Genomic DNA, 8,048 nt, shown 5'->3' on the forward strand with positions numbered 1-8,048 from the left:
GTGAATGGAGGGACGAATGGAGACGTGTCGTCTTCAGCGATGAGAGTCGCTTCTGCCTTGGTGCCAATGATGGTCGTATGCGTGTTTGGCGCCGTGCAGGTGAGCGCCACAATCAGGACTGCATACGACCGAGGCACACAGGGCCAACACCCGGCATCATGGTGTGGGGAGCGATCTCCTACACTGGCCGTACACCACTGGTGATCGTCGAGGGGACACTGAATAGTGCACGGTACATCCAAACCGTCATCGAACCCATCGTTCTACCATTCCTAGACCGGCAAGGGAACTTGCTGTTCCAACAGGACAGTGCACGTCCGCATGTATCCCGTGCCACCCAACGTGCTCTAGAAGGTGTAAGTCAACTACCCTGGCCAGCAAGATCTCCGGATCTGTCCCCCATTGAGCATGTTTGGGACTGGATGAAGCGTCGTCTCACGCGGTCTGCACGTCCAGCACGAACGCTGGTCCAACTGAGGCGCCAGGTGGAAATGGCATGGCAAGCCGTTCCACAGGACTACATCCAGCATCTCTACGATCGTCTCCATGGGAGAATAGCAGCCTGCATTGCTGCGAAAGGTGGATATACACTGTACTAGTCCGACATTGTGCATGCTCTGTTGCCTGTGTCTATGTGCCTGTGGTTCTGTCAGTGTGATCATGTGATGTATCTGACCCCAGGAATGTGTCAATAAAGTTTCCCCTTCCTGGGCCAATGAATTCACGGTGTTCTTATTTCAATTTCCAGGAGTGTATCTATCTATCTATCTCTCTGTCTATCTCTCTCTCTGTGTCTATCTCTCTCTCTGTCTATGTCTCTCTCTCTCATATGCACACACACACACACACACACACACACACACACACACACACACACACAATATACTCACACTTAAGCAAAGAAACACATTTTCATACATTACAATAAATGAAGAAAATGGCATATCGATCTCGCACTAAAATTGATGATTAAATAACTATATCATCCTCCTGCAAGTTTGTTACATTAAACACATACATACAATGTACATGAACAGGTTAGCAACGGTGGTACAACATGTAATTTGATATAAAGGTTTTTGATGCAGGAAAAGAAAAGTTGTTGTTAAGTACTTGGAAGAATATTTTGCATTTGGCTGGATAATCAAACATTTGACACAACCTTCATTAAGGACCTAGCGATTTTTACACTTCCATGCCAATAGATACATTCCTTAATGATATCTCTCGCTAATAACAAGATTGAATTTAGGTTTAACTGTGCTATTCACCACCTTAATGTCAGGCTACGGCAATGTTTTCACGGCCTGGAAGACACGGTTATTTCCACATATATACACAGAAATTACCAGTGTTCTTGCAAATATGAAACAAATGCTTAGTGAGACTAGCGAAGTCTTCCTTCATACGCAATCCTGTTGACATGAGGAGGGGGGGGGGGGAGGCAGGGAAACACTGCATAAATTTGAAACGCTGGCATTGACAATACAGAAAATATTCCCTTATCAGTACATAAAAATAATAGTAAAGATCATGCAGGGGAGAGCGCACACTGTAACATTCCACCTGATCTTGCTGACATTTCAGTGAAGATCTGCAGTCACAAATTTAATTAAAAGCAATCGAAAAATGTTTGGATATAGGTAAACGAAGACAGTTTAAGCTCTGCGATCGTGTACCTAGCAGCAATCCCGTGTCCCATTTATACTCTAATACGGTTCGGTTGATGGTGATACCACTTAACAGATAATAGAATGTGAGCGGCTTACGTTCAGTAGTGAAGGACGACAATCATTTCATCCGTATTGAGCTTCAGTGCGGACTTGCACGAACCATTATTACCTTACAATACTAATCCATAGAGGTTAGAGCTGTTCTGGAAGTTTCCCCACCGCGAAAGACTGCTGTCTTCCGTGTCAGTTTTACTTTCTGCCAGACCACTGTTCTCCACGAGAAATGTTCTCAGAAATCAGTAAAACAATGGACTCAAAGCAGGGAGCTGTGCCGCTTACAGACAGGTGTTCTACCTACTGAGCTATCCAAGAATGGCTCACAGCCAGTCGTGACAGCCTTGCTTTCACCAGTAAATCTCCTACCATTCAAACTCCACATATATCCTCATGTGAAACTTGCAGGACTAGCACTCCTGAAAGATTGCAGAGACTCGGCTCAGCCAAGGCAGGAGATCATTTCGGGAATGAATGTTTCAGTTGGCAGTGGAGTGTTTGGAAATCAGGGGGCACGCTAGGCCCTGAACACGGGTCACAAGATGTGGCCGGGTAGCTCAGTTTGTAGAGCATTTGCCAGAGAAATGCAGACGTCCCACTCTGCACACAGTTTTTTAATCTGCCACAAAGTTCCACATCAGCGCACACTCCACTGCAGCCCGAAAAATTCGCTCTAAGAGCTACATCCACTTCAGTCCATCACACAGCAGCTCCTCAGGGTACCACTCGTCAAGCCACAAACTGCAAATACCCTGCTGGCCAAAAGTGAAGCAACAGTTGGGTATTTTGCGAGGTTGCATCTACACTCCTGGAAATTGAAATAAGAACACCGTGAATTCATTGTCCCAGGAAGGGGAAACTTTATTGACACATTCCTGGGGTCAGATACATCACATGATCACACTGACAGAACCACAGGCACATAGACACAGGCAACAGAGCATGCACAATGTCGGACTAGTACAGTGTATATCCACCTTTCGCAGCAATGCAGGCTGCTATTCTCCCATGGAGACGATCGTAGAGATGCTGGATGTAGTCCTGTGGAACGGCTTGCCATGCCATTTCCACCTGGCGCCTCAGTTGGACCAGCGTTCGTGCTGGACGTGCAGACTGCGTAGACGACACTTCATCCAGCCCCAAACATGCTCAATGGGGGACAGATCCGGAGATCTTGCTGGCCAGAGTAGTTGACTTACACCTTCTAGAGCACGTTGGGTGGCACGGGATACATGCGGACGTGCATTGTCCTGTTGGAACAGCAAGTTCCCTTGCCGGTCTAGGAATGGTAGAACGATGGGTTCGATGACGGTTTGGATGTACCGTGCACTATTCAGTGTCCCCTCGACGATCACCAGTGGTGTACGGCCAGTGTAGGAGATCGCTCCCCACACCATGATGCCGGGTGTTGGCCCTGTGTGCCTCGGTCGTATGCAGTCCTGATTGTGGCGCTCACCTGCACGGCGCCAAACACGCATACGACCATCATTGGCACCAAGGCAGAAGCGACTCTCATCGCTGAAGACGACACGTCTCCATTCGTCCCTCCATTCACGCCTGTCGCGACGCCACTGGAGGCGGGCTGCACGATGTTGGGGCGTGAGCGGAAGACGGCCTAACGGTGTGCGGGACCGTAGCCCAGCTTCATGGAGACGGTTGCGAATGGTCCTCGCCGATACCCCAGGAGCAACAGTGTCCCTAATTTGCTGGGAAGTGGCGGTGCGGTCCCCTACGGCACTGCGTAGGATCCTACGGTCTTGGCGTGCATCCGTGCGTCGCTGCGGTCCGGTCCCAGGTCGACGGGCACGTGCACCTTCCGCCGACCACTGGCGACAACATCGATGTACTGTGGAGACCTCACGCCCCACGTGTTGAGCAATTCGGCGGTACGTCCACCCGGCCTCCCGCATGCTCACTATACGCCCTCGCTCAAAGTCCGTAAACTGCACATACGGTTCACGTCCATGCTGTCGTGGCATGCTACCAGTGTTAAAGACTGCGATGGAGCTCCGTATGCCACGGCAAACTGGCTGACACTGACGGCGGCGGTGCACAAATGCTGCGCAGCTAGCGCCATTCGACGGCCAACACCGCGGTTCCTGGTGTGTCCGCTGTGCCGTGCGTGTGATCATTGCTTGTACAGCCCTCTCGCAGTGTCCGGAGCAAGTATGGTGGGTCTGACACACCGGTGTCAATGTGTTCTTTTTTCCATTTCCAGGAGTGTATTTTGCCACAAAATAGTGTAAACGGGCGTTAGTAAAATGCAAACAATGTAAATAACACAGAATGTAAACAACTGGACCATGCATAACCGTTGTTCCTTTACTTACAACTCAATGTATCTCCACACACGCACTGCGACGACTGGTTACTGTGCTCAGCACGGGGTGTGACCACCTCTGGCAGCAGTACAGCCCCGACAACGGCGGGGCGTGCTGTGAGTGATGTTATCAATCTCTTGTTGAGGCGATAACGCCCACAGTTCCTGCAGAGCTGCTCGCAAGTCCTGCAGAGTGGTTCGTGGATGATGACGCGATGCAACCCATCTCCCCAGTGCGACCCAGACACGCTCTATGGGTTTCAAATCGGGAGAATGAGCAGACCACGCCATGCACGGTCTCCGATTTCCAAGAAAACGTGAAACACCTCTGCTCTATGAGATCGAGCACTGTCGTCCATCAGTACAAAGTCTGGGTCCATCTCTCCTCGCAACAACCGCACATCTGGTTCCGAGATCTCGCCTCGATACCTGGCAGCGGTTAAACCTCGCCAATTCACTGGTACAATTACATGAAGAGGTGTTCGAGTGGTCACCAGAATCCCTGCCCGGGATCCTCGATATCAGTCTCCTTGCACAGTGTTTGGATTGAGAAATCGTGTTCCACGTGCCCTCTAGATGCGAATGCGTCGAGAATCACTCTGCAGACCAAATGGGGCCTCATCTGGGAAAAGAACGTCGGCCCAACTGTTCGACGGCCCAGGTTGAATGTTGACTGCTCCACTGTAGACACTCCAGGTGGACTGTTGACAGCTCCACTCTAGACACTCCAGGTGGAATGTTGACAGCTCCACTCTAGACACTCCCTTCTGTGGAGAAGTACCAGAGGTACATGTACAGCAGGTCTCCCACAGTAAAGGCCACTCTACCGAAGCCTATTAAATTGACGTATTGTGATTGTTTCATGTGTTTTTCATTCTGAATGTTGTCAGAATAAATCCAATTGTTATCTTGAACAGAAATTTCATTCTGTAGTTAGGTAGAGCAATCCTTTCATCTGTCATGACATTAATGAAACTTTCCACTGTCAAATTAATTTTTATCAAATTAAATTATTGTATGTGCCAAATTCTTCTCTACTCCACTTGCAGGGTCGATAACAATCAGTTTGCATTTCTTTTTTTAATCCATATCCGACAGAAAAAGTCGGAGTTAGGAAAGGGGGTCTTAGAGCATCATTTCCATGTGCAAATTCTAGCTGAATTTAGTGCTAAACACGCTGCTAGCCCCGGCACAGCTTATATGGCAGTAATTTGAGCATGGTGCAGTTTACACTAATCTAAGGCAGGACCATACATGCTACCAGCAAATAGGTTCCAGTAATCAGGTAATGTAGGGGACTGGTTCAAACAACAAACGCTAATGGAGTTGGGTGATGCGCTAGACAACCACTGATATTCCGGCGTTTGGCCTTCAAAGAGATTGGGCTTTTAGATTTGAAATACACGAGATTGTGAAAGATGTCGGCTGCATTCTTGTAAGTAGTATGAATACTTTATATTCCATGAGAAACACAAGCTCGACAGAGAGAGGAGTTGTGTTTCTTAGCCATGGACTATGTGTCAGTTGATGCAGAGCTATTACAAAGATTCCTGTCACATTGTTCACAGTTCGTAGTAATTGACGAAAATCATCGAAGGAAACATAAGTGATTTCCAGCGTTTCCCAAGTAATGCTGTTCCTTATCTATATAAACGATTTCGGAGAGAATGGAGGAAGCGTCTGAGGTTGTTTGCAGATGATGCTGTCATTTACCTTCTAGTAAAGTAATCAGAATATCAAAACAAATTGCAAAACTATTTAGAAAAGATACCTGTATGGTGCAAAAGTTGGCAGTTGAACCTAAACAATGAAAAGTGTGAGTTCATCCACATGAGTGCTATAAGGAATCTGTTAAACTTTGGTTAGATCAGTCAGGGCAGTAAATTGAACTAAATACCTAGTAATCACAATTACGAACAACACAAAATGGAAATAACACATGAGAAATGTTGTGGGGAAGGCGAACCAAAGACAGCGATTTATTGGCTGGAGATGCAACAGATCTGCTAGAGAGACTGCCTACACTATGCTTGTCCGTCCTGTTTTGGAGCATTTCTGCTCGGTGTGGGATCCCTACCACATAGAATTAACAGAGTACATCCAGAATGTTCAAAGGAGGGCAGCACATTTTGCATTATCGAGAAATAGGGGAGAGAGTGTCTCTGACGTGTTACAGAATTTGGGGCGGACATCATTAAAACAAAGGCGTTTTTCGTTGCGGCAGAAACTTCTCAAGAAATTTCGATCACCAACTTTCTCCTCCGAATGCGAAAATATTTTGTTGACGCCGACCTCCATAGGGAGAAATTATCATCATAACAAAATAAGGAAATCAAAACTCGCTCGGGAAGATGTAGGTGTTCGTTTTTTTCTCGCGCTGTTTGAGATTGAAATAACAGAGGATTATTGTGAAAGTGGATCGATGAACCCTTTGCCAAGTACGTAAGTGTGATTTGTAAAGTATCCATGTAGACGTAGATGTAGATTACGAGTTTACTACGACTGATATTATAGTGGACTTGAAAGGCCGTTTATTGTTCTTTCACTTGCTCGCATAAACTGTGGTAATAATTTATTTAATGCATGTGTTTTTTTTTGTGTTGTTACTTTCTTTTTTGTTACCCCAATTTCTTTTGCGATATAACTTGTGGCTATGTAATTAATCACGTGAGCTGCAATGGAATTTTATTATATGTATGTTTATTATCTTTCTTTTCTGTCATACATTCTTTGGTTTAGGAATAAACCCCTCTGCCTTCAGATATTGCCTCTAAGGAGCATCTGTGACTCAGATATGACGTCGGTGAAAGCCATAAAGTAGAAAAATTTCTGGAGTAAACATTTCGTGCTGCGCTAGTTGTCAACATTAAGCTGAGATTGTCGCGTGATCTCGGGATGACTCTTTTTAAGACCAGTTCACCTTGGGCGTCAGGTCCTGTCATGTCAGATCCAAAGATTCCACAATTTACTTCAAACGGCGGCATTCAGACAAGTCGTCAACAGACCGCCACGTCACGTCACGTCAGCTCAAGGTTTCTCGGGAAGGAAGTATCGACGGCATCATCGCCTGCTAACATCGTAAGTTAACCTATTTTGCCGCGCTCACTCGTGTTATAGTAGTGGATTACGTGCTTTTGTAACTTCTTAATCTATATTTCGATATTGTGTTTTGTTTTCGTGGCAAATTGAAGATGTACCATGACGACTTGGATGTTTATTGCATTGGATATTGTTAGACAAGCAACGTGAGATATCTGAAGGCGAAAAATTATTTACGTTTCACGATAACGGGACAAATGTCTGCTTTCTCAAACCACAGAAATGTCGATGTTTTGAAATGTTGTGTCACATCTCAGTACTTCAACAAACAAAACTGATCAAGAACGCAAGTTATGAGGTTTGCTTTACCCATTAATCACCTTAGTTCCTCAGCTGCAGTACTGTACTCTGACGCGGACTAAGCGGAATGACGTGACGGTGCCATGCCGTGGTGCCCGCTAATTTTGCTCATCAAAGCTAAGAGAACAATTTATTCTAGGTATCAAATGCCAATTGTTATGGTGTCTACAAAACGCCTGTCCCAAATACACAGCACATATGAAGGGAATCTATCTGTACTGACGATATCGCGGCATTCAAAATTTATAGGACGTTTTACGGGCAAACCTATGCCGACCCCAGATCTCGTGCCCACGGTGGTAATGTGTGTCGACAACAGAAAATCAGTTCTGTGCATCTGAATGCTCACTCTGTGATTAAGGCCGACGGTGTAATCGGGCACTAGAAGTTGTTCATTGTTTCTTTCTGTTTGTGTATCATTAAATGAGGCGTCTTTATCGTCCTCGTGCCAGTGTAATTCGTATCCTTAACACCAGTGCAGCACTGTCGCATGATCTTGGCCTCTCACCTCCCTAGAATTGAATCAGTAGAGACTGCGCCAATTCGGGCTGCTGATATGTTGGTTCATTTCGCTGTCAGCTTTGCCATTCAGGCCATAGACC

The sequence above is a fragment of the Schistocerca serialis genome, chromosome 11, assembly GCF_023864345.2.
Source record: "Schistocerca serialis cubense isolate TAMUIC-IGC-003099 chromosome 11, iqSchSeri2.2, whole genome shotgun sequence".
Taxonomy (NCBI): domain Eukaryota; kingdom Metazoa; phylum Arthropoda; class Insecta; order Orthoptera; family Acrididae; genus Schistocerca; species Schistocerca serialis.